An 18,623-nucleotide genomic window follows, 5' to 3' on the forward strand; every position below is an offset into this window, starting at 1 on the left:
AACTGTATGAACCCTGAATAAAAGAAATTTAAATGAGATTGATGCAGTAATAGTATCAATTAAATATGCGATTAAAACCAAGATTAACTGAGAATTTTTTAATCTCAAGATTTATCATGATTCATTTTTTTAATTGCTTGACAGCCCTAGTTCAGATTTATGCATCAAAGCCTCTACCTATGTAAAGGAACAATACATTCCACCAGATGACAAAAGTGTAAGACTGAGATAAAACTATGCTGACAAACAAAGAATGTCTCCCCCTTGGCGTAGATAGATACACAAGAAAAAGTCCCATTTGAAGCAATATGATTAGGAACTTATGCTATTGCAATCAAAAAAGAGTGTTCTTAGTAATATTCATACTTCTAGTTAAAAGAGCTCTTTTACCTTTCTGTAATGAAAAAGAAATATATATTCCTCTGAGATGCCCATACTGGAAAACCAGATTATGGGTTTCTGATAGAATTTTGGAGAACAATTTATATGTCAAGAACAGAAATCGTGTTGTTGTCAAAATCAATGACATTGGCCCCCTATGACACCAGTTTTCAGTGCAGAAATAGAATTACTAATGGAGTGGCTTCCTGAGAAAACCTAATGCAGAAGGACACTGGTACCAATTGTTTATTGCAGTCTTTCAGGGAGTCTACTGTGTGAGGGTTTCATAAATTGTGACTGGATTACCTGTAACTGGATGGATTCGACATTTGAATAAGTTTAACTCAAAGTATTACACTTTGTGTTTTATTCTTACAGTCCAGTCACGTGGTCTGATTTGAGTGATTTCCAGATGAATAGGGTCATTCTAACATTACATAAAACATTTTAATATGCTTCTTCGCCAAGACTGTTAATCAATTCATCTTAACAAGTATTCAAATAAAAAAAGGAATGAAAAACAACAAAAAACATGTATTATATTGTAGTCTATAGGAATTGTCCAACACTCATGAGGTAACCAGGAAGCAGATTATTAGGGTCTCTCTGAGTTAATATACTGGAATCAGAATGGCATCCTTTATTAGCAAACATTGGGAGACCACTGAATATACTGATCATAAGTAACAAATGAAATAGGTGTATTTTTGTAGAGCAGCTGAAAATAGATTTTTAAAAAAAAATAAAGTTTAAAGGAATTTCGTGAAATGTTAAATGTAGTAAGACAGAAAAACTGCTGCAAGAAATATAACTAGACAGGGTTCCTGGAAAACCTGGAAAAATCCTAACTTAATTTCCAGGCCTGCAAAAGTCATGGAAAATGGACAAAAAAAATAAATGTCCAGGAAAAACGATGACACAATTTATATTGGCCAGCTAGGGCGCTGTGTACAAGGCTGGTCAAAGCCGTCTGTATAGCTCTACGTCACAGTTATCGGGATTCTGTGTTGCTGGATAATAACTGAATTGAAAGGACAGATTAACAGTGCGCTTTTCCCACCATGGCATTAACTATTGCACGTTATTAAGCTATTAAGTTATTATGGATTACGTGCTCAATGTTTGATTAGAGATGTGTACTGTTGTGCTAGAATTAGCAGCTGATACTAAGATTTATCATTTCACTTATTCGTAAACTTAATTTAAAAAATCCTGGCCGCTACCAAAGGCCTAGTCGTCGCTTGTGCATTTTTTATACAAAATTAAATACAAATCTAAAAACTGTAAAGATTCAACTTTTAGAAATGTATACAGCTTCTAGGTATTTTATCTAAAACACAAGACAAACTTTGTTTGACGTTATGTAGCGAATTAACATTTATCAACGTTTAACCTATATATATTCCCTGCTTCAGTGCCACTACAGTACTTGGAACAGAAGTGAGGTGCTTCAACATGTAGCCTACATATTTCATTTTCTTTATGTAAGTAACTTTCATTTATACCAAGTCTTCAAGAAATTACATTGGTGGTTTTATAGTACAGCAAAATAAAAAGTGCTAACCACTGTGCCAAGAGCCGCCCTGCTAATGACCAAAGGAACATTAAACCTGGCTATTTTTGTAAATACAGATAATGTTTGCAGTTAAAATGCAAACAAAGTCAAAAATGAGTTTACACGAGGCAGACCTATGGTAACTTACATATCTACTGTGCACTTTTATTTTTCTAACGTCCAAACACCGGTCATTTTGAAGTGGGATAATGTAAATGAACGCTCCAGATAACAATGAATAAGCATATTGTGTAGTGTCTGTGATTTAGCTAGATAACAACAGTTGACTGTAATGCTTTCTAGAAAAAAGAGACAAAATTACTTTTTATTGATGATTATATCATGGCTCTCTTTTCCCCTCTGTACCATCCTACAAAAATACATTTATTTCACCCATGACTAATGTGTAAGAGATTCTCGCAACATTTTTCATATATGATATATTTTTTCAATAACATTGAAAATTGTAAAACATTTTAAAATTAAAAACTTTTACAATTTGAAAAATTTTAACAAATTTTATAACATAAAATTCCGAGCAACAATTGTCCATCTTACCTTCCAGAGTTTTTTTGCAGTGCTCGCAGGTGAAATGAGGTGCCCAGGGTTTGTCTTGATCCCTGACAGGCATGCCGGAAAATGCCTTGTAGGCCTCACACATCTTAGCAGATGCTTCCACAGAGTACTTTTTCGCTCTTGTCTTGATAAATTGGCCGCAGACATAGCAAAATGCGTCTGCCGGATGCTTGCAGCCTCTTGATGCCATCTCAGAAAAATGCAGATATGTATCCACTTAGGCAGCTGGAACTAAACTGAACTGGTGGGCTTAAGGCCCCTATATTTATACTACTATTTATATTACTGGAAAGTTCTAGAAAGTTCTAGAAGCTACTCCAAGTTTACTCAGCACTGAATCTATCTGGAATGTTCTGGAAAATAGGTACATTTCAAAATATCACTGTCCTGGTCACAAAAGCAAAGTTTGTGGGGAATAATAGCCATTTTCTATACTTTTGAGGCGTAAGCAATTAGGAAATAACACTTACTACCCAGGAACCAAAAAATAAATAAAATTTGTTACACGGTGTTATTAAATATGGTTTAATACTAGTTTTGATTTTGTATACCGTTTTAAAAGAATCGACAAATACAATAGTTTTTTGTTGCTGCAGGTGCTGTATCATATTATAGGCATTTTAGGTACATATACTGTATATATTTTTTAAAATCAAGGGCACTTATTTCTTTATATAATAACAGTCTTTCTGTTATATAAAGGCAGATCGATAGAACGTAGATATTTGGAAGTTCAGCCTCCTTTTAATATTGAATAGATATATAGCAATATGCAATTTGCTCTTTAGTAGTGTACTATCTGCTCTTTTAATTCAAATGCCTTACTTTAAATTCTGAGTCCGTGGTTGCATTTACTGTAATTAATAAAATAATTAGGACTTAAACTCTGTTAGTTGCTTAGTATGAATATACTTTACCTTCTGTGTTAAAGCATTTTAAAAGAAAATCAAAACAGACCGGTACTGTACTATAACTTTTTTTTGTCAATTATGTGTACAAGATTATAATGTTCTTACACATAATTGACAAAAAAAAAGTTATAGTACAGTACCAAGTAGAGTTTTGTAATTATAAATTATAAATTTAGCTGTGCTTTTAATAATGGTTCTCCGTTGCCAAAACTGTCCTAAGTATATGTAGTTATTGACTTCTTCAAGCTTGATCCCATTGACTTCAATTGTCTGTGGAGTGGTATATTTACTAAACATGACTTGAGTCTTCAGGTTAATTTTCAAACCCGCTTTGATGATAGCCTTGTGTAGTTCTTGTATTCTTGTTTGTAATTCTTCTGTGCACGTTGAAAATATGAGGTTGTCGTCAGCAAATAATAGGTGATTCAAGTAGGCTCCATTGATCTTCAGCCCCTTATTTACCCAATCCAGTGTTTTGAAAATGTCTTCTAGGGTCGCAGCGAAGAGCTTTGGGGAAATTGTATCTCCTTGACAAACTCTGTTTTGTAATTTTGATTTTGTTACTGTTTTTATGGAGTCTTACTGTGGAGGTTGCATTTTCTGTACATTTTCTCAATTCCTTGTTTTTTTCAGAGCTTAATACAGATGTTGTGTAAACAGAGTCAAAGGCTTTTTCATAATCAATGAATCCCAAGCAAAGTGGTACTCTTTGCTGGTTTGAATCACTTGCCGTACAACTTGAAGATGATCCATTGTGCTAAATCCACTCCTGAATCCTGCTTGCTCATTTGATTGTGCCGAGTCAAATTTATCTTGAAGTCTGTTGGTGAGTATCTTGGTAAAAAATGTGTAGATCACAGGAAGCAAGCTAATAGGTCTGTACTTCTTTATCTCCTTTATTATGTAAAAGTATCACCGATGTGTTGTCATTTGGCACTTTCTTTTGCTTAACACTAGCAGTCACTTTGGCGGTTTTTGGTTTTAAAATGTAATTTTCTCCAGTAGTGTAACACATATGGGACTGTACGTTCATGTACCTTTCTGTCCATATGTATTCCATATTCTCACAAAGCATGAAACGCAGGCTTGCAGAAATAAAGGAGATATATTACATTATACCTAAAAGCCCCGGGAGCAGTCACATTGAAGGCCACACAGAAAACAACTGTATTGTGATTATATAGAATGGTATTCTACTTTATTATTTTTATTTACTAGTCCGCAACGTGTTTAGCAGTAATCAGATTAGTCTCTACTCTCTGCCTGAGTGACTGACAGTCTATTGTTTTCAATCAGCCTTTTGAAGGCTGCCGCCTGCTTGCCAGCTGCGCTGCTTTGGTCAGTCTATTAGCATCGGGACTAGTGAAAATAAATACCAGAGACCGTGGAGTTTTACTTTGCAACAAAATATGAAATTTATGTTTCGGATCAGATGGCACGGAAGTATTCCATGAAAGCTGGCTCCCAACGGTGGTCTGCTCAGGTGTTTTACAATGTATTGGACCTAGCAGCCACCTTCTCGTGGGTACTTTACAAAGACTGCACAGAGAAGAATTTACCTAGGAGAGAATATATTTTACGTTTAACACAGGAACTTCGCAAGAAGCATTTGAAACAGAGGGAGACAAGCGTATACCCACAGCTGAAGCTGGCAACCCCGTTGAGAGCCGCAAGAGACGCCAATGCCAGGTTGGCAAGTACAATAAAAAAAGCTTTGGACAGCTGTGCCCTGTGCAGGAAGGCGGTGTGGAGAAGCGCATTATCTGTGTTGATTGTGAACAGCCTTAGACTCAAGGTAAAGGAATACCATTTTGTCGAAAAAAAGAAAAATAAATTGGACTTTTTTTTATAACTTCTTGTGCTGTGCGCTTCTGTAAAATGTTTTTTTTCTAAGTTTATTTATCTACGTTGTTCAGTTGCTTTTGCTCATCTGATAATAAACCGATTGCTGTTGAAAAGTTAAAAATGTATTGCTTTTGTTTCAGTTTTATAAATATGTACAGTATGTTGTAAACTGATGTCTGTTCAGATGTTTGTTTATTTACATTTTCTTGTTTTGATTTGTAAAATAAATGTTCATATATATATATATATATATATATATATATATATATATATATATATATATATAATCTATATGCAATACCGATAACATTAAAAAAAATGAATATAGGGGGATTTTTTTCCCCCACCACAGCACTTGCTAATCTTTTTTAAATTGCCTATTTTATTTAGTAATGGCTTTCTGCTGCAACATGCATACTTTGACGTTGATAAAATGGAAGCTCAGAACAGCTGATAGAGAGTGTGAACTTCATAATATGCAAGGTTGGATAAACACTGGAGGCAAAATGTGTCTGGGACCCCAAACCTTGAACCATTTTAGCTACCATATTGAGATATATGATATAAATTGGCCCATTGGTGAAATTTCGTAGTTCTTATGAGCTTCACGTCAATTTCAAATCAGTCTTAGCGAGGTAGAACATCTTTAAACCACAAATTAAGAGATACTAAGCAAATTACATAAGAACATAAGAAAGTTTACAAACGAGAGGAGGCCATTCAGCCCACCTTGCTCGTTTGGTTGTTAGTAGCTTATTGATCCCAGAATCTCATCAAGCAGCTTCTTGGAGGATCCCAGGGTGTCAGCTTCAACAACATTACTGGGGAGTTGGTTCCATACCCTCACAATTCTCTGTGTAAAAAAAGTGCCTCCTATTTTCTGTTCTGAATGCCCCTTTATCTAATCTCCATTTGAGACCCCTTGTCCTTGTTTCTTTTTTCAGGTCAAAAAAGTCCCCTGGTATTACATGAGACAAGAAATGGCATGTGAGGTTCTTAATTTTTAAAAAGATTGCCAGTCAAGCCCCACCTCAGTTCTGTGCATCTCATCAATCCAAGAGATGTGGTTGCTGCACTGAATGTCTGCTTGATACATTATTGCCTGAAGGTTTTTTTACAATTTAAGTGGTGTTTGGATTCCATCTGAAATTGAAAAACAAAAATGTGAAAATGCAAATTTACATCTTAAAAGCATGTTAGTGATGCATTCTAAAATGTATAAAGACACTGATTTTGATCGCTCCTTCCACTGTTCCTGTGTGCTTGAGACATAATTGGCTTGATTCTAAAAGCTATTAAATCTAAATCATAATTGGCTCACTTTTTCAGAATTACATTTTCTCAAACATTTCATTTTGGGGATTATAAACTGTTCCTTGTTCATTTTGTACTGATGTATTTTTTTTTCTTTAAAAATAAAAAGTGCTATAGACAATTTGTAGTAAATAACTTAATCTAGCCCTTTGTGTCATCATCCCCTTTGAAGTTCAAACAGTAGAAATGTATGAGTAACCAGTCTCATTCCAATTTTTTTTTTCATTAATTGTTTTCCAGTCCTGTTGCAGTTGGCTAGTGACGCTCTGCCTAAGGATATGACCCTGGCTTTATCATATTTACCAGCATTGCCACAAGTATGTACAGTACATTTACGCCACCGGTCCACTCCAGTTTATCCTGAACTCCGCTGCTCGTCTGGTGTTCTCTCTGCCTCGGTTCTCCCACGTTACTCCACTGGCTCCCGATCACCGCTCGCATCCAGTTCAAGACTCTTGTACTCGCCTACCGATGCCTTGACCAGACTGCACCCAGCTACCTCCAGACCCTCATCTCTCCCTACACCTCCACCCGACCTCTCCGCCTGCACTAGAAGACTGGCTGTACCTCCTCTACGCTCCCCTGCCTCCAGAGCCCGCTCCTTCTCCACCCTCGCCCCACAGTGGTGGAAGGACCTTCCTACGGATGTCAGGACTGCCCAGTCCCTGACCACCTTCCGGTGCCTCCTCAAGACACACCTCTTCAGACAACACCTGTAAAACACAACTCTTCCCTTCTGGACAATATAGCACTCTGCCTTTAATGCACTTCAACTTGCCCTTATCTGCTCCCTATTTTACTGTATTTAATCCTGCACTTAATCTAATCTGTAGTATTTTGTATTTCACTTGCACTTGCGTATCTAACCCTGATGTAATTATCAATACTGTTATCTGCTCTTGAACTGCCCTGATATCAAATCGCACTGTGTTTTGTATTTGTTCTTATTAGGACTGAAGTCATTGTATTTTGTATCTTGCCCTTAATTGTATTGTAATTCTTGATAAGTATTTTATTTTGTATACAACTGTAAGTTGCCCTGGGTAAGGGTGTCTGCTAAGAAAGAAATAAATAAATAAATAAATAAATAAATAAATAAATAAATAATAATAATAATAATAATAATAATAATAATAATAATAATAATAATAATAATAATAATAATAATATAACTCAGTGTGGTATATGAGTTTTAGGGTTTAGGATTTAAATGTAATTAATTTGAAAATAAATTGATCGGAATGAGTATCCCAACCCTGGTATATAGCATCCCAGGGGCAAGACTCTACTGTTCTTACTGAGCAGTCATCTGAATGATTTGTCTTGTAAATTTATCACATTTCTAAAACTAATTTAAAAATGATAGTGTCTCATGGCTATTATGAGATGAATGACTGAATACCACACCATGTGTAGCTTTGCAATGTGAGTTGTTCAGACTTTTAGACTGCTTTTTTTAAACTGCCCCAAATAATATACAGAGGAGATGTGCTTGTGTGAGGGGGGATAACAGAACGTTTGCAACACTCGCTACCATTACAATTCTGCTCTCTGTGAAACAAGTTTGTAATTTATTCATTGGTATATAAAGTACACATTCAAATTATAGCAGCACAAGGAAACATGACTGACTTTAAAATGGTGGTCTTTTACTTTTAACTCTTGTTTTTCAAAACTTTGTGATGGTCAGACGGTACTAGTTGTCCAGTGGCCAGATTCTGCTCTGGACACAAGACCCGCCCGTGCACATGTACACAGAAAAAATACTATGGTATAAAACAAGCCGATGGTGATCAGATTCCTACTGTCTTAGTTGTTAGTACTGGTTAGAGCATTGGTTTTCAAAGTAATTTGGACACGGGCATAAATTGATCTTACTTGGCTGTTTTGTTCTTATCTTAAACACTGCCTTCTTGCGACATATACAGTGTGTGTGTGTGTAATTTATATTTATATTATTAAAAACATACAAATTCAAATCACAGAGAGTATAACGTTATATGAGTTTAAGTGGGAGTTATTCTTGGCTCACTCTGATAAGGCCAAGTCTCAGGTAGTAATTGTGCATGCTGCGGTTATTTAAGTAATTTAGATAAAATACGCAATGCAAATATTTTTTAAATAGCATGTTTCCACAGATAACCATAAATAAACTAAAATAAAAGAGGATTGTACCGTCTCGCTTTGTTTCAATTTGGCAAATTTGTCAACACTACTCTATTTTAAAGATCGCTCATCTCCAGTACAATTATTCATAACTACTACGGTGTTTCCCTGAGGCGTATGACAGGAAGAAACTTCGATATGCTCAACTAGCTGCTGAAGCGGAACAGCGAGGATGGAGAGTCCGGGTTTACCCAGTGGAGGTGGGTTGTCAAGGATTTGTGGCACACTCTATAACCCCGTTTCTTAGAGATGTCGGGTTCAGTGGTCAAGAGTTGCGTTGCACAGTGAAGAACTTATCTGAAGCAGCAGAAATGAACGGTCTCTGCTTGCTTATGTTTGGACAGCTGCGTAAAACTTTGGCAGATATTTAACTCTCCTATTGGTTAAACTTACTATCAGTACCTGCAACTGACACAGACACCGTTTATGTCCCACCCAGCTAACTTATGATTGGGCTACCGCAGAGAAAACGCAGATATTCAATTGGTTGATCGTATCGCAGAGGCCCTTCAGGAAAAAAAAATATGTCGAGTACGTACAAGCACAGCATAAGCGAGCAGCACTGTCACCAGACTGCTGTGAAGCTTTTGTTGGAAAATGTGTTTAAAGCTTTTTTTATCTTCCCACACTACAACCCGCCAGAAATGTGTTCACGACCCATAATTTAAGAACAGCTGCCGCGGGCAAGATGGCCTGGCTTCGCGAGCACGAATTTGCCTGCGGGCACCACTTTGAGGACCACTGGGTTAGAGTCATCACATCACCTAGTTGGTTTTAGTATTAGTGTTATTATTTTTGTTATTAACTCAGAACTATGTACATTCTCAAACGTAAACCAAAACAAATCAAAAGCCAGCTCTATAGAGTGAATATAAACAAACGCAAAACTAACTCAGGATCAAAGCAACACAAACTTAAACAACAGATTTATCTAATATTGTTTCTGTAGTCCTTCAGTGCCTTTTCCTTCTTTGCAAGTTTGTTTATGTCCAGGCAGGTAAGTAAGTGTGGAACTCTTTTCGTAGTTAAATTTGCCGCGTCCCCACTATTCTAGCGGTATGTTGGCCGACTGGTAAACACACCCTGCGTTCTTTTATGCAAAAAAGTGCAGAGTCGTTTTTAATTTTTTTTTTAAAGGGATAGGCAGCATTTTTGTCTGCCACAACATTTTTTGTACTTTTTTGTCATTGTTTTATCAACGTAGAAAATGATGCTATTAAAGTGTTTAACATGACATTACCACCCAGCATATTATTATGTTTTCATTACTTGATTTTCAAGGCCTGGTATCCGAAGCATAATCAACAAGTACAGAGACACATCATCTGTGATTGACAAACACAGGACTGGGAGACCCAACAGAACCGGCAGAAGGCACAGGTGTCGTTGTCCATCCATCAACAGTCCAAAGCACCTTTGACCATTGTTCCATAGTCCAATTTCTGTGTTCTTGTGCATAGTTTAGCCTTTTAGTCTTGTTCCCCTTTCTTAACAGAGGTATTCTTACTGCAACACATCCTTTAAACAATGTCAATTCTAATTTGAAATTTACTCTTGAATGTGGTAGGAAACGAGTACATTTTTTAGATATGTGGATAGAGAAATCAGATCGAGGTCTTGTACATTGTATCAAAAAGAAACTGATAAAAACACGTTACTTTTAGCTAATAGCTTCCATCCCATGCCTTTAAAAAGAGGTTTACCAAAGAGTCAGTTCTTTACATTGAGACGTGTATGCCACACCACAGAGGAACTTGTAGATAAAGCCACAGAGATGAAACTAAGATTCGTCACGCGGGGTTACCCTAATAGCTGGGTGGAAACAGCTTTTAATTCGGCTTTGAATAAACCACATGGTGAACTTCTACAAAAAAGTAAAGAAAAAGACAAAAAGTTTTCTGTTACATTTATCACGACATATACTCCAAAATCTCATCTATTTAGAACGGCTATTAATAAGCACTGGCATTTATTATCCACTGATCCGTCTCTAATGACACAGTGTTTTAAATGAGGCCCAAATATACGGGATAAATCACTACATGCACATTTTCAACCCAAGAAAAAAATTCAGACACCAACTCTGTTAAGCCAAATACCTAATGGTAACTATAAATGTGGCAACTATCCTCAGTGTAATAATATTAATAATATTAGTCACCCTTTAACAGGCAAGAGATTTCCAATTAAAGATATAATTATATGCACTTCAACTAATGTTAATCTATATGATACGATGCCCCTGGGGTTTGGCATATACAGAAAAAACAACATGTATGCTCAAACAAAGAATTAGTGAACATAAAAGCTCTATATGTAGAAATGACTGGGATTACCCCATAGCAGTCCATTTTAACGACTATAGCCACAACATCTCTACGTTGAGATTTTATGGAATTGAAAAAATTAAAACCCCAATAAGAGGAGGAAATATTAGTAAAGAGAAGTTTATTGGATCTACACCTTACAAACTTTAAAACCAAAAGGCCTTAACCAGGATTTTGATCTGTGATCAATGCTATAATAACTTTCTGATACAAGTAATGTGAACTTGCCGGTATCATTTTGATTGTATTGCTGACATTTGATTGTACATAACGACTTTGATATAATGAATTGGCTATTTAGGAGGGTTTCATTTAACAAGTATTTGTAATGTCTGTACATAGATTAAACAGATTTCTTTATATATTACGGATTAATTCTGGAAGGGTTGCATTGGTTAAATTGTTAAGCTTTTGTGACATCCTAATATGTTATATTTAATACTATATGATGTAATACGTATAATGTTACAACTCACGGTCCAGAGATGCCCTTTAACAGGCGTAATCCTATTTAATAGTATGAAATGTGATGGCTGCTTGAAGATTATTCAATTGGGCTGATTGATTGCAAATTTCTGTTATATGTTTTTTTTTTTTTTTTTTTTTAACAGATGTCAGATTTTGCATGATGCAGTGTGCTGGATTTTTCTATTACTTCTAATCTTGCGCACGCAAGTTTAAGAGCTGTTTAAGTCTATTTTACCAATACAATTGAAATGTTTATTGTGTTTTAATGAAGCTTAAAGTGAAAATAATTCTTAAATTATTCTCCTTAATTATTGTATAACGTGTTTAACATGCTTGTAACAGTAATTGACATTTTTATTCTTCTATGGTCAATATAATTAGTTATATCAATTTAAGTTTTGTTCTATACATTTTACTGTTATCTCTCTATGGGGAGGGACAATGCCTGTGTTGATGACACACATTGCTTGTGTAAGAAGGAAGTGTCATTCACGCTCTGTAAGCCAATGAAATTGGCTTCCTGTTTTGCCAGGAAGAGATTGGATCACCAAATAAACTCAACTTTGGGCACTATATTTAAAGAGAAACAAGCATGAACTTGTTCTCTTTTGGATCCAGACTCCCATCTCACCATGAACTAACCACTGAGCCTTCGCTTGTAATGGGGAGCCATTCAAGCGTCGTACCCATCTTCATCCTGAAAAGACTCCTCAACTCTACATCTAACTGCAACTCCATGTTTCCAAGAAGACCAATTGCATTCCAACATTGTTTTTCAACAATGAACACATCTCCAGAATAAGTATTATGTTTCAAAGTCTTTCAGATTCAAGTGCAATACTATTTTTAGTATAATAAATGTCTAAATGCAAACAAGAAGTAAAAAACGTTTAATACAAAGTAACACTTTGATAAGACAATGCTACTTTGATGAACAATTGAAACGAGGTAATACTTTAACTAAACTGGTCCAGTGGTTAAAGTCCAGGGCTTGTATCCAGAAGGTCACCAGTTCAAATCCCACCCTGCCACTGATTGACTTGCTGTGTGACCCTGAGCAAGAGAATTAACCTCCTTGTGCTCCATCCTGCAGATGAGATGTTAAATCAATGTCCTATTGCACAGTTCACAGCCTACCTCTGTAAAGATATTATTATTATTATTATTATTATTATTATTATTATTATTATTATTATTAGAAAACAACAACTACGAACGTCAGAACCATTTAATTTTAGACCCTAGCTTAACTTTTGAGCCTCATGTATGGAATATCACCAAGATGCCCATTTTCATTTTATTAATATATCACCCGGTTACGCCCTCTTCTCTCTATGTCTGCTGTGGAGAAACTGGTCCATGTCTTTGTCTTGTCCAGACTTGACAACTGTAATGCCCTGCTTGCTGGGGTTTCCAAGAACACCCTAAACAAATTGCAGTACGTTCAAAACTCAGCAGCCAAGGTTCTGACTAGGTCTCGATCTGGTGACCATATTACCCCTGTTCTGGAATCCAATCCTTACTATTGGCTTCCTGTTAAGTTTTGCATTGATTTTAAAATCTTGCTATTGACTTTTAAGGCTTTGAAGGGTGTGTTTCTCCCTTACATAACTGACCTTTTGTCTATTTAGACCCTAAGGAGCAGCTATTCTTATCAAATACTTTCATTCTGGTCAGTGGTTGGAAACGACATACGAAAAAAGGTCTATTATAAAATAGCATTGTATTTGCTGTTCAACATGATAAAACATCTCCATCTGCATTGATTTTCTGTATGTCACTTTAGAGTTTACAACCTGCCCCCCGACTGTGACTGACATTGTATCCAAGCAATTAATTGCTTTTACAGACAGAGGTGTCTCCTGTCCTTCGTTAAGCCTGATTCTTACAGTGCATTTTCATTACAACCCATGAGGCTGATTTGGGGTTGCATGCTTGACTCCAGTAACAGTCACATGGTTCTTAAGAAGTAGATTTCCCAGCTGGAATATAGAGGGAACCTTAGATCAAATTGGTGACTTCTTCATTTCAACATTGAGTATTGATCTTGCATTTTAAATCTTCAGTAAAAGGTTTCATATAAAAGAAGAAAAAGACTATCTGGAAACAATTAAATTGCAAGACCTTTCCACTGACGGAACAGATAGATTAGATTTCATACTTTAACTATACACTAATACTATGAAATTGCATGGATACCTAGGCATTTATGCTACCTAAGCTGTAAACCAAAACTGGACCCTTTGCATGTTTTGAGGATCTCACATTTGACTCATTTGGGCAACCTTTAAACAGAACCCAGTCAAAGTAATCCAGGACCAGTGCTAGGTCTGAGTAATAGTACAGAACATTTAAATATAAATATCAAAACAAAACGTAGTAGGATCACGCAACAAGCAATATATGTACCAAACTGGCTGCTTCAGGGGAGAAGGTGATGTCATCTATAAAAAGGTGATGTCGGAAGGAAACAGCCTTTCAAAGTACTTGGCACAGGTATCATACGCGTGTAGATATTCAGGAGCAGACTGGGGCTGCTTTTTAAGGACCTGAGGGTCTCCTTTCCAAAAGAGTTTGCGAAGCCAGGCAGCGTGCACACTGCTTGATGATAGCATGCATCCATCTTTCATGGGGATCTTGGAGGCCAGCTTGGAAATGTATAAGACATTATGGCTGGTTAGAACAGGTGACAGAGCCTCCAGAGGATCTTCACCTGTGAGTCTCCTGTTGTTCAGCCCTGAAACACACAAACATAAATGTAATAATAAAACATGTGTGATTATGTTGGTGATGACTCTTTCAAGTAATCATCTGGTATATATGAAAGATCTCTCGATAAATAAATACTACTTTTCACACCCAATGCTACAGCATGAATGCATTCCTTAAAATCCAATGACAGAATGACGGGCCGATGCAGAGCTTGCTATAAAAGAAAGAAATTCCCTGAAAATGTTTATTTTAGGTTCATACATTTTGATTTGTCAACAACAATTAGGAATATGAGATGAAATTGAAGTCATTTTCTATGTTAATACCATATGGGAGATACAGAAATTGAATAAGGAATCTATGAAAAAGATCTAGCCATTTATGTTGGCTCAGAAATGTCTTCACCTAGACAGTGTGAGGAAGCTATGAAAAAAGGCCAATAAAATGCTCAGATATATAGCGAAAAGTGTTGATTTTAAATCGAGGGAAGTAATGTTAAAACTTTATAATACATTACTAAGAACTCATCTAGAATATTGTGTTCAGTTCTGGTCACCTCACTACAAAAAGGATATTGCTACTCTAGAAAGAGTGCATAGAAGAGCAACCAGAATTATCCCGGGTTTAAAAGGCATGTCATATGCAGACAGGCTAAAAGAACTTAATTCATTCAGTCTTGAACTAAGAAGACAATGCTGTGATCTGATTTAAGCATTCAAAATTCTAAAAGGTAATGACAATGTCGACCCAAGGGACTTTTTCGACCTGAAAAAAGAAACAAGGACCAGGGATCACAAATGGAGATTAGATAAAGGGGCATTCAGAACAGAATATAGGAGGTACTTTTTTACACAGAGAATTGTGGGAGTCTGGAACCAATTCCCCAGTAATGTTGTTGAAGCTGACACCCTGGGAACCTTCAAGAAGCTGCTTGATGAGATTCTGGGATCAATAAGCTACTAACAACCAAACAAGCAAGATCGGCCAAATGGCCTCCTCTGGTTTGTAAACTTTCTTATGATACATCTGGCAGAATAAATGGTGTTACTGCATAAGTATTTACCAGTTTAGACAATTCTTTATTGAAAGAAGCAATTTTTTTCCCCTAGACCTACAGTATATATATTACATACAATACACTGGAGACTTTTTTTTATATTTCAAATAAATATTTTTTTACATGTATTCAGATACATACATAAACACAGGATCAACACAGCAGCTCTTGCGCCTCTATGAAAGTTTTAGAGAGCAAAAAGTAAACAAACCAGATTATACATGCGCAGTCATAGTGATCTCTATGGAACATCATCTGTAATTGACAAACCCAGGACTGGAAGCTGTCTAACAAGGATGAGCAATACTTGAAGATAATATCCTTAAGGAACAGAAAGAAGACAAGTGTTGAATTGAAAACAGAACTGGCAGAAGGCACAGGTGTCGTTGTCCATCCATCAACAGTCCAAAGCACCAATTTCTGTGTTCTTGTGCATATTTTAGCCTTTTAGTCTTGTTCCCCTTTCTTAACAGAGGTATTCTTACTGCAACACTTCCTTTAAGTCCTTTCAAGGGTGACCTTCGTACTGTTGATTTGATGGACAACGGCACCTGTGCCTTCTGCCAGTTCTGTTGTCAATTGAAAAATTGTCTTCTTTCTGATTCGGATACCACACCTTGAAAATCGAGTGATGCGAGTTATTTCACACAATGATTTTCCTTCTTTATGCAAGTCAAGGTTGTTATAATAGTAGAAAACACTAGTAGAGGCTTTGAGTAAATTGTTGATGCTCATAATGCATCAGAGTAGAAAAATGCAACATGTCTAAGACTTTTGCACAGCAGTGTGTGTGTGTATATATATATACTGTATATACAGTATGTATATATATATATATATAGAGAGAGAGAGAGAGAGAGAGAGAGAGAGAGAGAGAGAGAGAGAGAGAGAGAGAGAGAGAGAGAGAGCAATGGGTAATTGGGAAATAACGGCTTTTATAAGTCAAAGTACAATATACAGTATATTGTAAAAAAAGAATCCTTCAAAACATTTTTTTAAGAACTGTCAATTGTTTTTTTATTCCTATGGGTTTTTGACATTTGTTTGTAAAACCAAACCTTTGAATCAAATGAAGTTTAATACACAAGGCACTGATGCCTTTTGAACAAAAATGGTGAAGCCTGAAATAGCACTGACTCGGTTACAGCTCACAGGGCAAACATGAGCTTAATGAATGATGCTGTTACACTTTTAATGTGTGAGCCTATTGCACACAATGTACGTAAATTAAGAACTAGGCTGCAAAAACACCCCTACTGATTGCTATTTTTTTCGTCTTATGAATATGTTGTTGATATGGATGCATCACTATTGACGAATCAATACAGTGTGTTTCTTTTTTCTTTTAGAAATAGCATCACATTTTTAAGAAATATCTTTATATCCCACAAAATCAAAGTGCAAACCCTAATACTGTATGTTTAGTTTTCTTAGTACAGTATATGGCCCACTGTCTCAGTGATGGTGGGTCTCCTCAGTTGGGTCGTGGGTTGGGACTTTGGGAAACCCTTATACAGGCAATGTAATGCAGTTATTTTCTCAATTTTAACTTACCAGTTGTAACAGCCTTCAGTCTTTTGAGCAACCTTATATGTGTATCTGGCTTAATGGGGCTTTTCACAAAATCCAAACAGCCACAGTTTTCAAGCAGGGAGACGTAGTAAAGTAAACGTGAAAGGTCAGTTCCTTCAATGCTGGAAAGCCTAAGAAAAAAAGCTAATAAAATATACTTTAAACTGACAAACGTTTGCCTAAATCAAGATTCTACATTCTAACTGCATACAATGGCACTGCACAGATATTAGATTAGAACATACGAACATAAGAAAATCTTATATATTTCTGCCCATCTATACTCGTCCACTTCTTAGTAGCTGACTGATCTCAAAACTTTGTCAAGTTGGGTCTTAAAGGACACCAGTAATTCAGCATCAACGACATGACTAGGCAACCCATTCCATACCCTGACCACTCTGTGTGTCTCCTATCCTCTGTTCAAAGTCTATCCATTAAATCAAATACATTTCCAACTGTGTTCTCTGGTCCTGGTTTCTGTGCTGCACATGCCAGACTGGTATGCTGATCAAATGTAATACAAAAAAGGTTTTGAATAACAGTGACATGGCAACCACTGTATATAATACAAGTGTAATACTCTGCTTCAGCAAATCAGAAGTTGTGGCTATGGATTTTATGGCACTGGTTTATGCTTGGCTATGTTTACATAATTTATGTTACCTCTGACTTTATAACTTAAAATTTGACTACATCTGCACTTTTGCCTAATTGAATGTCGTTTCAGCCAAGATAAACAGCATTTCTGTTATATGACAAAAATTGAAAGATCTCAGAGTCCCCTGAATTTTGATCGTAGCAAATGTTTTATAGAGCCCTGTTCTCAATAAATTAGAAATAGTACATTTTAATAATGTTCTTCCTAGGATGGCTGTCATTCCCATTGGTGGTGAAGCGCAGCTTTATTATATGTAGGGCAATCATATTCTACAGTTTGAGGGTAAACCAGGCAACGTTTTTGCCATTTTAAGCAGAAGGCCCATGTGAAACAAATATTAGGCAATGTGTATATACAGTATATATATATATATATATATATATATATATATATATATATATATATATATATATATATATATATATATATATATATAAAGACCAGTAAAATGATTTAAAAAATTAAATAAATGACTTCATATTTGGGAAAAAGATATTTTAAATTTCTCTGTGTTTTATCTCATATTACTTGTTCTTTCAATTAATTATGGGGCGTAGTAGTTTTAGATCATTTAAATATGTCAAAACACATATTAGACCTATAGAAATGACAGGCTTTAAAAAAGGTAATCCATTAAAAATGAAAATGTGTATCCTAATATGTATGTATTTATTTTACTATTACAGACAGGACTTCACTGAGCATCATGGTATTCTATCATCCCACTAATTGCCTGGCTCATTATAGCTCTAGCTGTCATACTCATTGAAACAGTCAAGAATCTCCAATTTCAAAGTCACAGATGCACAACGTAAGACTTACAGTAATATCTAACTAAACGCTCAAGAATCTGCCTTTTAGACGAGATTATAACATCAGATACCCTTTGCTTTGTGCACTTTAAGAAAGAGGTTGCATCCACATCAAATCCTATCGATGGAGATAATCAATAATAACTGAAGGTGTTAAAACAACTTTTCACTATATGCTCATTCCTCCCTCCACCCTTTGAAAATGTACAATTGTTTAAGTGTGTGTCAGTATGAAGGGGTCAGTCTCTCCCCATATGGAATATACA

General features: G+C 35.9%; 1 long non-coding RNA gene and 1 pseudogene across 1 annotated transcript; both read left to right on the forward strand.

Moving 5' to 3' along the window:
- LOC131737408 (NBAS subunit of NRZ tethering complex-like) overlaps positions 1-18,623 on the forward strand; it is a 183,277-nt pseudogene that overhangs the window by 100,677 nt on the left and 63,977 nt on the right.
- Positions 4,064-5,223, forward strand: LOC131737343 (uncharacterized). The gene is made up of 2 exons (XR_009328963.1): positions 4,064-4,249; positions 5,015-5,223. It is a non-coding gene; the product is annotated as an uncharacterized LOC131737343 (long non-coding RNA).

Source organism: Acipenser ruthenus, chromosome 6 (genome assembly GCF_902713425.1).
Source record: "Acipenser ruthenus chromosome 6, fAciRut3.2 maternal haplotype, whole genome shotgun sequence".
In the NCBI taxonomy this organism is placed as follows: Eukaryota; Metazoa; Chordata; class Actinopteri; order Acipenseriformes; family Acipenseridae; genus Acipenser; species Acipenser ruthenus.